The sequence below is a fragment of the Patagioenas fasciata genome, chromosome 1 (assembly GCF_037038585.1).
Source record: "Patagioenas fasciata isolate bPatFas1 chromosome 1, bPatFas1.hap1, whole genome shotgun sequence".
NCBI lineage: Eukaryota > Metazoa > Chordata > Aves > Columbiformes > Columbidae > Patagioenas > Patagioenas fasciata.
The window spans coordinates 122,476,114-122,491,751 of NC_092520.1; the positions used below are offsets into that span (position 1 = coordinate 122,476,114).

Consider the following 15,638-nt stretch of genomic DNA (forward strand, 5'->3'; position numbering starts at 1 on the left):
GAAGTGTTACTTTTTTGTTCCACCTCTAGATACTATTTCCCCAGGCTAGGAATCATATACCTTAAAGGGGACTTCAGGTGCAAGAGTGAGCACGATTTAATCGTACTGCTTCCCTAGGGGGCTTAATAGAATTTTTTTCTTTTTCAGTCTGTGTGCCTTTCAGCAATGCTGGACAAAGGCACATGTGTGTGTACGTGCACATATATGTACAAAGTAGCTACCTTTTATGAAGTGTATAATGAGACTGCAAAAACTAGACACGTGTTCTAAGACAAATTTATGCATGCCCTTTATATGGAGTTTTGCTGTTGCCACAAAGCTGTGATTAGCTGTTCAAACAGAATCATTCCTGAAGTGCACGTGGCTTAGTATTTGCCTTTTGGGAGACGCTGCTGAACCTGCGCACAGATTTTTAGCTGTGGAGGATAAACTCTTCCATGCCATCTGAAGGAAAGCCAGCTTGAAAGCTGGTGTGTGGTGCCAGCTGTTCTCATTCCACGTGTAACTGGAAGGTGAGCAAAATGCTGACAGGCTCTGGAGCAAATGGGATTGATTTGTCAAGTTCTTAGGTAAGCAAATGCTGGAAAAAGAAATCAAGTGACTTTTGAACTACTGCTGGTTAGTGAGTCCAGCTGCTCTTCTTGGTGATCCAGAATTGGACACTTGTTGCTGCTCTTCTCAGCTGATAGCAGTGCCATTGCCTGAAGGTGAAACAAAGTGGAATCTTCTGGAGAAGACAAAGTGACCAGGATCCTTTACAGGTAATTTGCTGTATGGATAAGCTGTTAAATAATCACACTTAAAATTTGCTTTCCCTCAGTTCAGAGATTTGCTTTAAATTAAAAGCAAAGGTTGCTTAGAGTAGAAAATGGTTTGTTGTTTATATGTCCTTTCTCATCTATCTCTTATCTGGAGTAGAAATAAATGTACCTTGAGAGAAGAACTACAGGATGATATAGGGTGTGCTTGAGGGAGAAGCTGCTGTCAGACGTGTAGCTGTGTAGGTTTGTATCTGCAGGTTCAACAAGAATTTGGCCTCAGTGAGTATGCACTATTTCTTTCAGCAACCAGTGAGAACATGTGCCTGTGGCAGAGCTGTTTACATTGCTAAATTTGTGAATTAAAATGTTTTCAGTGTAATTACCTATGGGCTGAAATTGCATATGGTTGTGAATTGGGTAGTAGTTCAGAGAGGTGAATGTTTCTCCTTGTCTGCTTCATGATAACTTTGTTTGCTTTCAGTAGCATTAAAACCTTGTTTACTGCAAGATGTCATTGCTTAGCCTGGCTTCTAATTTAAAGGCAGAACTGGTACAGGGGTGATTTTGTGTTACCATATCTGTAGTGAGCAGTTCCTTTGTGGAAGAGAAGAAGCAACTGGCAGTACCTTAGGCACTAGTGCATCAAGGTAGCTAGCCAGCAGTTGCAGAGAGTGGAAACTATGACACAATGTCAGTTTGGACTGTCCCTTAGTACTTGAGGCAGACACTTTAGCTGCTGGATGAACCTTTGAAAGAGTTGTGGTGACTCAGGAGGTGCTGAACAAGCTGGTCTTCATGCAAAGGCTTGCAGGTTTCACTGAAATGGCCTGAAAGCTTGACTGGTGCCTGCAAAGCCCTGATGGTATCTTGTGCTTGGGTTTGAAGGAGTAGTTTCTGTGCTTGATCAGCATTGTAGATGCCTTTGGTGTTTCATCTGTTATAAACACAAGGAAGTTTTGATACGGTTTGTAGCAGATACTGTTTGGGTTGCTCAGCAGAGGGGCAGACAAACAGCAGTCCTGGCCATGTCCCCCCAGCTTCTCTCTTTGTACTGCAAACAGCACCATGGCACTTCAGATATTTTTGCAACTCTAAGGCCAATTTCTCTTGGGTTGAATGCAAAGTACAGAAGAAACTGAGAGCTGAGGGTGGTTTGGTTTGGTTTTGTTTTTCCTATCATGTTGCTTCTTGCAAATACACTTTAAGAAAAAGGAAATAAAAGACTGCCTGAGGCGATGTTCCTCTGTGCATCAAAGTCATCATCTGGTAGACTGGGTGGAGAAAAACATACTTTGTTTGGTGATAGCTGTGTAAATGAGAATTAAAGATGGTAAAAATATTGTTCTTGAACTTTATGCTATTGAGCATTCGTTTTTTCTTTCTGCTCATAGCAACTGAGCAGGGTTTGGTTTTGGTATTCCTGGCTCTTCTTCCAGCTTGAAATTGCCAAACCTAAAATCACAAGTGCAAAGAAGAAACAAAAAGCATCCTCAGAGAAGCTGGAGCAGTGGAAAGGGAGGAGGAGAGGTATGCAGTAGAGATAGTGCTGCAACTTGCCTTTTGGAATGGAAACTAAAGCTGGTATGGGGCTGGGGTTTTTTGAGACAGAACAAATTATTACATGAATTTCACTCTTTGAATCACATCCAGTACAAAGTTCATCTGATATGTTAATACAGTTCCACATTTACAAAAGTACTGAATTTTACCTGATTGCATCCTTTGAAAGACTACACTGACAGCAAATAAAATACAATGTGCCAGGCATTTCTCCTGAGGTAAATAATAATCGCTAGTATTTCAGTCTTAAGTATCTCAAATACTGATAGGGTTTTTTTCTAATTTTGTTTCTTGGAGGAAGCATTATTTGAACTGTGAAGCATTAGAAGCAGCCAAATCCTCCTTTGTGATAGTGGTTATTGCTGGAAAATGTGCTTTGGTCATTGCCAAAACAAAGAAAAAAGCATGTGTTTACAAAGATAATCCCCTTCTGTCCCTCCATAAATCTGTCTTGAAAACTGCCCTTAGTAACAGGATTGTCTGAGGATGAATGACACAAGCTGTCTCACCATGTTGCCTGCTTTGTTGCACACTGCAAACATGTTTTTAGAGTGGTGAACTGGGATTTCTCAAGACTGTTTTTCCCCTGTATGCTGGGTATGTTCACTGTGCAGCCATGCACAATGCTGATGATAACACTTGAAACCAAGACATATCATTCCAGACTTGAAGATTCAGAATGAATCCAAAACTGAGCATAGGTTTCTTGAAGTATATCCACAAAGGAAAAGCAAGGTGGCTGCAGAGATCATTTACACTGGCAAGTCAATGTAATTTGGGGGTATTCTGCTAACTCCTAGGAGGTAATCATTTGTTTCCATAGTATGCTGTCTAGAAAGAGACTGGGCAGTGCCATCTTCATGTCACCTGGGTTTTGTACACAAGGGGCATCATGTTCTCAGATGGTTATTTGACTGCCATCTCCTGGAAAAAAAAATACTAAAAACTAGACTACTAAAAAATTGCTTGCTTTTGACAACAAACTAGATAATTATAATATTTTCTTTCATTTATTGCCAAGAACAAGAACTTTTGAGTAGCTTAATTTCCCTTCTGCATTTAGTTCCTTCCCTCCTGTCTTGGGGCTAGGTTTGTTCCCTTTCCAAGGCTGAAGGATAATACAGGCAGTGTTAATAACATGCACCAGGGAAGCAGGTTCTCAAGATCATGATTATAGTAAAATTGTGTTTACACCAAAGTGAAATGAAAAAATTGGCCAATGAATTTGCTCTCTATGTTACTATCTTGTGATTCTTGGAGCAGAAGAGGCTGTAGAAGCTGTTGCAGCAATGCTTTTAGCAGAGAGTGAGGACACTGGAGCTCCTACTTAATGCATGTGTTTCTGTAGATGGCTGACAAGCAGTTAACTTGAAGTCCTTGTTTTCTTGTCCCACTGGCTGTGAATTGTTGGTTAGGGCACTTTGGAAATGGCAAGGAAAACCCTTTTTACATTTCAGTGGATGCAAAGACAGTAACATTTAATAGACAGGTGTGTCCTGCTGGCCCCCCAGCCTCCCAAGGGGCACTGGTCAGTAGATCCAGAGGCTCATCCATGTGGTGTCCCAGTTCTCTCCTGCATACTCATTGTTAGAGGTGTGTAGTTTCCCTGTCCTGTTCCCAGGATCCTGCTTTGCTTGGGTCTGTATGGTTTTAGTGGTCTTCGTGCACCCTTTATGCCTGTGGAAACTGGTAAGTGGGATTTTTCTTTGTGGGTTTCAAGCCTTACCAAAATTAAGAAGAATTCTGAAAGCGATGAACTGAAATAACTTGCATTATGTTTGTTTGGAAGAAAAGCATGATGACCTTTTAATATGCTGAAAATTACAGTGGCGATCATTACACCTGCCCAGATCACAGAGGTGCTGCACTATGTTGATGAAAGCTTGAGGGATGCTTGTGGTATTACTAAGGCCTGCAAATACGTAGACTGACACGGGCTCTAGGCTAAGCAGACCAAAACCAAACTCCCACGTACAGACTTCAGAATGCCTTCTGCAAAGCGCTTGGGTGCATGTCCCACCTGGCTCTTCCTGTGGCGCGAGTGTGACACACCTTCCTGGGGAATGTGGACCCGCAGGGTCAAAGCTAGGCTCGAGCATACACTCAGAGATACCATCTCTAACATTTCAGGACACCACACCTTATTCTTCTCTTCTTGGAGATTCCTGTGAATGGTGGGACAGGAGAAGAAAGGCAAGTTGGTAGCATTGCATGTTAGGAATCTCAAGCCCGTGCTCAGACCTCTCTCTTGTCTCCATCGTACTGGATTCATGGCAATCAGGACATGTGTCCTCTGACCAGTGAGTCGTCTGAATGCTGGTGCTGTTGTTTTCCCAACTCAGAGGTAGCTGGTGTGTGTCATCGTGTTACCCAAGAGAGTTTAATTAGATTAGGTATGGGTTTCTGACTTCAAGTTGAGACAGTGAGACTGACTGTGTTTTTCTGTCCAGAACTGATGGGTCTAGGACGAGTGTTGAAAGCTGCCTTTTGGTTTCAAAAGCACTTAACAGTCCTACTAAATTATTAGCATTGGCAAGATGCCATTGAATGGGACGAAGTCCAGTTGCAGTGATGTGGTAGAGCTGTTCTCTTTATTCTTGAATAACAACCATGAAAGACCACCTCATGCTCAAAGTTTCCTGTCCTGATCTGATGGGAGCAGGATATATTAGCATTGAGTCTGAAGGGAATGCAGGCTCTTGTGTCCTGTGCTTTTCTCTTGTGTGTGTATCAAGTAAAGGAAAAGGAGAATTCAGAAAATGCAAAGAATTTTCCAGTTGCTCTTCTCCCTGCTTGTTTTTAAGTGCCCGAAAGCAAGAAGCTGGTACATCAGCAAGTTTTCCAGACTTCTATTTAAAATATAGTCATTATATGACACACTTCATGTTGGTTTTGATACCTGGGGAGGAGGCATCTTCCCCCAGGACTCCTGCTATCATCCTGCTGGATGAATGGATTTGCTGATGTTTGTAAAACTCCATTTGCTGTCCTGTCAGTTAGCTGTTCTGTTTCAACACACCTTTAGATGACCTGTACTCTAGAGCATTGTTAAACATTGTAGGTATGCTAAAGGAGGGAAAAGAATCTGCCTTTTAACTTGGAGTGCAGCACAAACTGATGTGGCAGAAGAAGCAGTAGATGTGCTGTGGTTGGTGCTAAACTGGTTTGGAGAGAACTGGGAATGGTATGAATTGTGGAACTGTGAACTTTATACCATAGTGGGACAGATAAGTTAGCATATACCTGCTGGCAGACCTTTTTTGTGGGGGGTATTTGCACTTTAAAAGTACTGTGGGTTTAAGAAGGAGCACTTGGAAAAGGTTTGAGATTGAGCCCCAGTGTTGCCTTTGCCTTGCTCAAGGAGAAGGTTACCAGAGATGGTTAATAAAACTTTAGCTGCCGAACTTGCTAAACATTCTTCCAGTTCAATGGCCTATGCAGAATGATATGTTTAGTCAATGTTTAATTCCTAAGCAACAAATGGTGATTCTCATACTAGGAGGCACTTGTGGTGTTGACTAAAGCAACAGAGGCCAAGGATTAAAAAGGTTGAGTGGGGAGATCTCTTCTGCAGCCTCAAAGCTCTCTCCTCTAAGTCAGGTCCCTTCACAGCAGGAGAAAAGAGGGACAAGTTCATGCTGCCACAAGGCCAAAAAAGGCTTCCCAATAAGAAAATAAACTAGCCCTTGTTTAAACAAAAAATGGCTGTAGGGGGAAAACGAAAAGGAGATGTTAACTGTGGGTTGGTTGATGGAAGGCAGGGGAAAGCAGGAAAACAAAATATGTTTACCTTTGCCCTGGTGACAGGAGCAGAGCATGGAGCTGCTGCTTTGGGCAGGAGAGGCAGGATGTGACTGACAGCAGGAGGGGAAAGGTGTGACAGCAGCTGTCAGGGAGGCTGAGGACTATACCTGTACAGCTCTGATCTGGAGAGGAGATGCAGAGAGAACTGCAAATGATGCTCTCACAGAGTGGAGGAGACCTGGGTGGGATGTCAGGTAGAAAATTCAAGAAGCTTCCTTGTTGGGTGAATTAAATGAGAACCCCCTTGCCTCTCAGCTGAGAGCCTCTAACCCTGCCTCACCCTTCTCCAAGACCTGCCTGCTCCCAAATTGGTATCCTACCTGCCCTTTTAGCAAATACCATGCTCTTAAAAAGTCACAGCCCTTGTGTCCACACAAAATGCAGACTTCAATGCATGTCAATGCTTTCTGCAGAAGACAACTCAAGGTTACTACCACATGTGCTGGAGCTGTTATCTTGTGTGGGACCACTCAGTACTGCAGAAGGGCTGTCATGGCCAGGCCTGTCGGCTCTGAGCAGTTGCCAGGGCTGTTTATCCCCAAGTCTGGCCTGATTTTGTCTGAAGCTGCTTTTTCCAAGGACTCTGTTAGCTCAGGCTTTGTGTGGGAGTGGGACACTTCCACCTCCTATGGAAGCAACTCAAAGCATTCGGTGTTTTACAAGTCTGTTTATAAAATTTGGCCCAGGCCAAATAGGACTGGCTTGGCTATTTTGGTGTATGTGCCAAGAAGATACACAAGTGGATCCCTTCTGTGGGGGTGCTAGGAGGATCAGGGTGATTTGTTCTCTATTTTCCATGTTCTAGACATCAATATGTATGCAGCACTTATTCTGTGCTTTTCTAATTCTGCTGGGTGAAGTGCACTAGGATTTTGTGATAGACAAAGTATCATTCAAACCACTGCACCTTCCAAATTATGACTCAGTATTTGGAATTCCTTTGTCTTAAAGGCAGATAGAGCTATTGCTTTTTTTTTTTTTTGTGGGCTGTTACTGAGACTGAGCATGTGTAATACTGACCAGAGCTCTGCTTTGGTTATAGAAGATTAAGGCAAGAATGAGTAGATTATCTTTGATCTACCAAGACCTCCTCTACTTAACTACTAAGACCAAGGTTGCAAGCTAATGGAAGAGCTTACTTGTGGCTGGGGGGCACTACTCCTTCCATCCTAGATATTGACTCCAGCACTGATTTAGTGGGCACGAGGAATAAATTTTTACCCATACAAATTCCAGCTGCAAGATAGGTTTAATACTAAATAGCTGATCTGTGAGGATTTCAGTCATGGCAATGATTTATTTTGCTGATGAGTCAATACTCTTGCAAACATGTAGGGCAGCTCTGGGAAAGTCATTGTTCATGAGGTGGATTTTGCTTTTTTTTTCTCCTAGTTCATGCTGTTTACCTTGAGAATGAAGAATGAATGCTGTATAAAAGTGGCGTGTCCTATAAACCAGTATTACTTCGTGCAGTGTATCAGCAGGAGCAAGCTGTTCCAGCAGCCAGGGTGCACATTCCAAAGCAATTAGAACAGTTTCATGAGTAAATACTACTCAGCAGCTGATAAAATGCCTTTTGTATGTCTTTGTAAAACAGATTCAGGTGACCAGCAAAGAACTATTTTCTTTAATCTTTGAAATTGAATGTGAAAATACTTATTTTGATTTTTAAAACTTTTTTTTCATTTAAAAATTGCTGCAAATTGGAAGTAGTTAATTTATCTTATTGGAATAGCCTGCAACTGAGTCAGGGAAAAGGTGACAATCGTGGATTCCACACCCCTGTCTGCTTCCCCAGGGTCCCTGCTCTCTCAGAACATAACACCACATTGAAATAATTTGCTTGGCTCAACTGAGAGGATGAAAACTTCTAAGAAGGAGGAACAAGTGGGAGGATGGAAACCATAAAAGGAGGATTTCCTCTGCCTATGAACTGGCATGTATGTAACTGCGATTCATCTGGGAAGCTCAGTGAACTAAAGCATGCATGCTCACTGCTCAGAAGGAGCATGGCTGCAAGCTGCAAAACTGCTTCCCAAACTTCTCAGACTAGCAAACATCTTCAGCCCTCAGCTTTCCTCTGTGTTGTCCCTTGTCATGGAGCTTTGAATTCCCAGTGTGACAGCTGTGGTGCTGTCTCCAGGCCCTATCACAGGCTGACCAGTTCAGTGTTCCCCAGCTGTGAGAACCCCTGACCCAAAGTACTCCAAGTACAAACAGAGGGAGTTGGCCATTATGTATTCTAAGTCCAAAGCTAAAGATCTTTTTTCCAGAAATGTGCTTTCAGAAACTAGAAAAAATAGTCTTTTAGATATGTGGGTGGTTTTTTGTTTGTGTTTTGTTTGTTTGGTTTGGGTTTTTTTGTCTCCCCTGTTTTCCTGGTTTTCTTTCTTTCCTATGCTTGATACCTCTTGGCTGGTGTTACTACTTTCTCTGGATTGATTCCTTTCTCCACATCTCTGCTTTGTGAAAGGTGGATAGAAAACTACGGAGGGACAGTCCTGTTTCCAAACACTTCTGCTTCTGGAGAGTGTTGCTGTGATGAGTTGCATGAGAAGGCAGGCAGTGGGGAATTAGCCATGGTAGTCACTGGAAAAGCCCAATGCAAGGATGAGAGGCCAAGCATGGGAAGGGAGAGGAGCACAAGCCCTGTGAGTGGGGCTGAGCCTGGAGAGCCATTGGGAACAAAGGTGTGTCTCAAAAAAAGCCAGCTGAAGTTCAGCCTGGACAGTGTGTGAAACCAAACCCTAAATCTGTTTGTTTTGACTGGGTAATTAAAGACCTGCACTTGGATGCTGTGGTCCAGGCCTCAGCCAAGCACACAGAGCATCAGCCTGCTTGAGTATGAAGAACTTGTCAGATTTGTCACTCTACATCCCAGGCTTGTCACAAAGCACACCCTGAACTTTATGCATGTGTGTAGCCCTGCTTCCAGTACAGCATTTGAAAACGTGTTCTCTCTCCAGTCCTTCTTCCTGAGTAAGAGAATAGGATTTAGAGAGAAGATTTTAAGCATAAAGTTACATTTTGTTCTGTACTGTACTGAAGCAAGCAGATACAAAATGTACACAAAGATCAGATCTATTTAATTTCATACACTCCAGCTAGCAGAAGTAGGACTAGCTTTTTTTTGGTGGTGGTGGTGTTATGTTTTGATGTGGTTTTCCTGGGGAGGGTTGTATGTGATGTGGTAGCATGAGAAATAAGTTGAAGAACTGGGCTTGGCAGTTTTCTGTGGATATCCCATGGTGTTGCTGGTGGCACGTACCTGGTGAGGTTCCAGATGTGACCCAGTTATAAGAAGACATTTCTGCTCCTCTTGCCCAAACACTCTCCACCCCCTGCTCCCCCTTCAAGCTTGCTTCCAGAACAGCAATATCCTGAATTAGACTAAATAGGGGAATGACTGTTGATTCTGAGACCTTATTTATGGCATGGTTGTCTTCCTCAGCTTGACTCAGTTTAAAAAAATCTAAATGCTTCCAGAATATAAGGTGGCTGTGGCTAAAGCTTTCCAACACCTCTGGGGCTTTCAGCTCATTAGAAGTGTCCTGCTTTTGGCTTGCTGTGAGTCAAAACCTAAATAAGGTTGAGCTCATGGTTTGTTTTTGCCCCTGAGCTCCACTGCATTAGATGCAAAGGTGCAAATTTTATCCAGCTGATTTAAAGAGCTTTACAGGACCTTGTTCAGTTTTAAAAAACCTTGCAAAAAAGTAAGAGGAAGCCTTGATAGTTTTATGTTTAGTTTCAAGCTGCAGTCAGAGCCTCTGTAGTATTTTCTTGCTTTGGCTTGGAGAGGGAGCTGCCTTGGCCATCAGCCAACTGGCAGAGGTGTAGCTTTCAGGCCTCCCCATGGAGCCCTGCTCTCTGCAGATCAGCTGGCCATGGGCAGCAGAGTCGTATCCAGGCCAATTTGGCATGCTATGGCCCTGGTGGGTAAGGAGGTAGCAGGCCAAGGCCCTAAGCTGCCAGAAGCAGGGAGATGGTCTGTAAGGATCCTGCCTCTGCTGCCCTTAGGACATGGTGCTTTGTACCAACATCAGGATGGAAGGAAGGAAGGAGGTGCCTGCATCACACAGGACTGGACAGAGGGGATTTCTATGTCTCTGTTTTCGAAGCCCACACTGAGTAGAACAGGGCTGAAGTCTGCTGCAAAGTTAGCTCTGAGCCCTCCAACTCTGAGTGATATTCAGGCTCATAGCTCTATTAAAATCATCATATTTTTTTACCTCGAGAGCGTTACATTCTTCAAACTGAGAACTGTATTTTGGCTGAGGAAGACCCCAAAATCAGGCAGTGTTCAGATCAAGGCCTTTCTCTGTTTCCATGGCTTTGACTACTTAAAAAAAAAATCACGCTATTCTTTTTAAAATCTTCTTACCTACTCCAAAGCTCTCATTGGCATAACCAACAGATGTCCTGCAAGTGGGCCACATGATGTGCCATGTTATTTGCTCATAGAGGAAGAAGGTCTTAATTCCTCTTATAGTGACTTATCCAAAATTCATAAGTTTTGCTTAGAGTTTTCAGTCTTTCAGTCACTTGAAACCTAGACAGTCCTGCTGAATCAACATTGCTGTTTGGTTCTTTGCTGTAGACCAGAGTCTTGGCTTCACTTAAACTATATGATGAGGTCTACAGTTTTGGAAGTCTGAACACAGTGACCCAGGCTAAACTGGGCCGATGTCTCTGGTGTCTTGTATGCTATGTGGCACAACATTGTCCTCCTCACTTTTAAACTTGTTGGTGTTCTACTTTGCTAAATTTTATTTTGAACCACTTCCTGAAAAAGAGAGCCTTTAAAGCTGCTCTTTCACCTTGTACAAGTAGTCTGAGTGTTGCTAATATGACAATACTTAAACAGATTAGTTAGCACATTTGAAGCTTCAGTTGCTAATCTCTTGTAGAGCATGGATCCCTAATGATCTTCAACTGCTTGTTCTGCGTGGATACAGGGTATTTCCTCAATATCTGCATAAGACTAGCAAGCAGTGCTAAAGTAACTCAAATGGTATAGTGCTTCCACAAAAATTAGCAGTCAGCTGAGGTACAGAGTTAGCATTGAAATCACCTTATGGAAGACTATACTGATGATGATAAAAAAAAAAAAATGCTTTTTGGCATGACAGTGTCTTCATTTCTCAGGGAAGCCCAGAGAAGCTTCTCAGTGACACAATGCCCAATGCCAAGTACTCCTTATAACTCATTTAGAAAAAACAGCAAAAATCATTTCTGAGCTTCTGCTTTCACTTCCAGCTTGTTGAAGAATCTGTTTCCTCCACCTCCTTGAATGAAGACTTGGTCCTTATATTCGTTATCTCCATGGTGGTTTTGTTGTACTTGCTGTATGTAAAGCTAAGCAACTCCAATGTCAGCATACTTCAGCTGAAGTGGTAGGAAGCTGCTTGCTTTTCCTATATCCCAGATGCTCGTAGTCTCAATGCACATTCATAATGGGCATCTTGAATCTCTGAGTTCCCATTAAACAGCTGCATACTCCTCAGATGTGGCAGGTCATGAAGCATGCATAGGGAGCTAGAAGACAAGAGGAAATGTATTTATGGTCAAAGAGGCACAGAGGAGAATCAATTCAGAGTTCCTCCTTAGGAAGTCTTTGCAAAGAAGATACTTCACATGTAGACACAGAATATTCATTCCATTTTTTCTCCTTTAAGTGCTTAATAGTTTGCCCTGTTAGAGAAACAGACATCTCTGCCTGCTTCTTCAGAAGGAAGATAATGAAGTTCAACAAGAGCCTAGAATTGAAATCCTCAGAGACATTTAGTGTTATGTAGACTAGTGGATTCCCTTTTGTGTGCATTTCACGAAGAGTGCTTGCCTCTCATCTGGAGAATGTCCTTTTGGTATCTGTTGGCAAATCACACCATTTTTATTTTGGATGGAGCTTTAAAACTCTTTTACACAGTATCACTTCCCATTGCTGCTCTCAGTGGTCTCCCACCACTTCATCTCCTTAAAGCTCACTTGTGTTCTAAAAGTTTTTGGAAGTTCAATATTGAGGGAAAAGTAATAAAATGAAGGGCTTGCAGCACCCTCTGTTTAACAAAAGGTTAACAAATCCACAAATAGCTCCTGAAAGCTATGGGCAATTTTGGGCCAGGTTTGCATTTTTCAAATTCCTGCTTTACCTTATTTGGCCATACAAACTGGGATCCAGCAGTCCGTGGGGACTCAGCTGTGTGGAGATGGAGCTTTGTTAAGATGAAAGTATGTGCTTTTTAATTCAGAGACACATGGCTAAATATGGGCTGTGTTAATAACAAATGAGTGTTTTCTGGCAGAGTTACAGATTCCCAACGTCCCTCAAGTTAGAAAGGCAAAGGCGCAGCAGCCCTTCAGCACCGAGCTTTGACTTTGGCAGCAACTGTATTGGAAGGTGGGGGGAGCAGAGGGATGCGCCAGCATTGGTTGTGATGAAAATTGTTTTAATTTCAGTGAGAAGTAGTTTGGCTACAAGATAGCTAGAGCTGTTGAAAACAAAAAGTTGAAATGGAACCAAGCAGGACAGAGAATGACAGTTGAGTACTTTTTGCAAGCTGAGACTATTTAATCTTTTTTCATTTTTGCTATATTTTCCCTTTATTTTTATGTTGGTTTTTTCCCCTGTGAACAACTGTTCTCCATCTGAAAAATACCAGTAGACAAACCTTGAGATGGACAAATAACATGCATAGTTTTAGGGAATAAATATTGACTTAGGATCTGATATTGGTCAAGTGATACAATTGAGGTGTGTCTTATATAATGTAGCCTTTGGAAAAGGAGCAGCATCAGATTAGAAAACCTCTGCTGGCTGCATACTTTATTTACCTATTCACAAGTGTTGTGACTACAATATTGCCCCTCAGTGCTTTGTTAGGTATGAAACCTGTTGACACCTGGGCTGAGGTGAAGAACGTATGGTGGACAGTAATGGAGAAGCATAGATGTACTAAAGCATGTCTTACATAAAGCATTAACTGTATAAACATGTTTTTGAATCTAGCAAAGTTTGGGAATTCCTGCAGGAGCAAGAGAAGGGTATGGGCAGAGGCTGTCAGAGAGCCCTCAGGCCCAGAGCAGTTGTTAGGAAAAAGGAGTGGGTAGTGGAACTGTTCCTACTGCTTGCTTGGGCACTGCTGATAGGACACTGTAAGCTAGTTCCTCATGCTAGTTAGAGATTTATCTCCTCAGAAATAATTACAGGCCAAAATCCTTACAGCTGGTTCTTGGCTCATGCATGCTGCAAACAAAAAAAAAAACCCAACTAACGTTTAACTTTTCTGTTAAGTAGGACTTCAGGTGAATCGAAGTTTCAAAGCCTAAATCCTGGTGAGACTTTGATTAAGAACACATTGCATCTCAAGGTCAGTTGCTTCATGAGCTTACTATGCAGGTGATGAAAACATGAAGCATCTAAAATGCTTTTTGGAGATGCTGAACACAAGAGAGCCACAAGAGCTTGCAGGCATGTTGATGACATGGGGTGTGTGTCAGTGCAGCTGCATCATGAGCAGAAGCAGATGGGAGGGGTTCAGTTGTACCATGGCTGCAACTCTGTCTTTATCTGTTCTTGATAAAGTAATTCTGAACTTGCCACGGCCTCCTTGTGTTTCTGTATTGCTACCTGGATTGTACAAATGTTTTGAGCTGGTTGAAATTTTGTGAGAAGAGTCTTGTAGAAAAGGATTTCACTGAAAAATTTTCATGGTTAAGTAAACTCTTCATGAGCAGTTACTTTGGGGTTTTCCTGCTCTCTCTATTAAAAATATTCCCCATGAAAAGAGAGGGATTTTAAAGTTAAGGAGTCTTGCCTTCAGACTTGCTACGAATATTTATACTTTGTGGTGGGGTAGAGGGGAATACTGGTTCTCCGTAAGTATTGTGTGGGTTAAAGTCTTGGCAGACCTCTGAACATGTGGAGTGTTAAAAAAACCTCTATTTTTGATGTGAATCACATTCAGTCTTTCTGTAAATGATTTTGAAAGCCAGAGACCAAAGAGCTACAAAAAAGCCAAGTGCTTACTCTAATGCATTTGCTTGTCAAGGGCAACATAACTCTACTGGCTAATGATTTTTTTTCCCTCTCTCTCCTGCAGTGCCTTAATTTGTATCTGAACATTTGTAGGAATAAATGGCTTTTGTTGGAGATGCAGGTGGTTCAGGACTGTCTTGAGTCATGCTTGAGGCCTCTCTGGCTCTATGCCAGGATTAGGGACTTTCTCCTGGAAGTTTTGCTGCAACTTTTCATCTTAGCTAGTGCTGGTTTTATACCACTGTTGTGTGATGAGCTGATGTTAGGGGAAGGCAACTGCTGAGGACTGAGTACACTTGTCTGTGTGATGGTTGTAACTTTGAAATGTGTGTCCTGTTTAGGAACCTGTTCTAGACTGAAGTCCTGAGGTTGCTGGAGAAAGCAAGAAGGATTGAGAGCTGAATGTAATCAAAGTCCCCTTGAAGTGCTGTGGCTTGTTTTACTCCCTGTGGCCAATCACCCAAAGGTAGTGATTTTGATTTATTTCTCCTATAAAGAAGAGGGAGACTCCCTTTTTACAAGAAGTCACATAGATACAAGTTACTCCTGGGGACATTTCAGTTGCATAAAAGAGAGAAACTTTTCATGATGAGAACAATCCACCATTGGAGTAATCTCCCCAGGGAACTGGTGGATTCCCCAACATTAGACACTCTTAAGATTCAGCTGGAGAGGGTGCTGGGCCATCTTGTCTAGACTGTGCTCTTGCCAAGAAAAGTTGGACCAGATGATCCTTATGCTCCCTTCCAACTTCATATTCTATGATTCCTCTGCATTATACCTAAAGACAAGCTGTAGGATTTTGATTTGCTCCATCTTCTTGTGTACCCTGAAACTGTGAAGAGACTATACATTTGTGCAAAGGTGGGTATGCAGGAGGCTTGTGGCATTTCACAGGGGAGAGAGCTGGTTAGGAGCCAATCTATTCATCTAGCTTGGGCAAAGCGTGCCACAGAAACGGAACTGCTCTTGCAGCCCCTGTGGGCTCTTTAGTGAGCTTCATTAGCATAGTATTACAGAAATCTGATAACCGGTGTTACCGCAGTTCGTGCTGCCTCTGTTTTGACTCGGAGTGCTGCCCACGTTCTCAGAGCGTGGAGATGGTTTGCGAAGCTTTCTCCGTGCCGGCTGTGGCTGTGCCCACGTACCGAGGTATGTCAGGACAAGGCTGGGATTCATGCCTGAAATGCCTGGTGCATACCAACAAACCCACTCCCACTGCCTGTCTGTTTGGAGGAGGCACTGGCAGACCAAAGGGCCCTCATGGCCTCTGATAAGTTAATTACTGGTGGCTTAAATGTTTATGGGATGGAATGTGCCTTCCGTTCAGCATCTGACCTGTGCTGAGAAGCTGCCTTTGACGTGTTGTTTCGTAGGTGAATTGTTTAAAGCATCTGTGCTAAGTTGAAGGTTGTTTGAATGATGTATTATCAATGCTCCTTTATAACACTGAGAGTTCTTTACTGTTTTAAAATATT

General features: G+C 42.6%; 1 protein-coding gene across 1 annotated transcript in view; it reads left to right on the forward strand.

The window, feature by feature from the left end:
• The first annotated feature begins 438 nt into the window (after nt 1–438).
• The window catches only part of PHLDB2 (pleckstrin homology like domain family B member 2), a 128,989-nt gene continuing 113,789 nt past the window's right edge, over nt 439–15,638 (forward strand). Inside the window, exon 1 of the mRNA XM_065853654.2 lies at nt 439–761. The gene's annotated coding sequence lies outside the window, so the exon portion shown is untranslated. The remainder of the gene's footprint in view (nt 762–15,638) is intronic.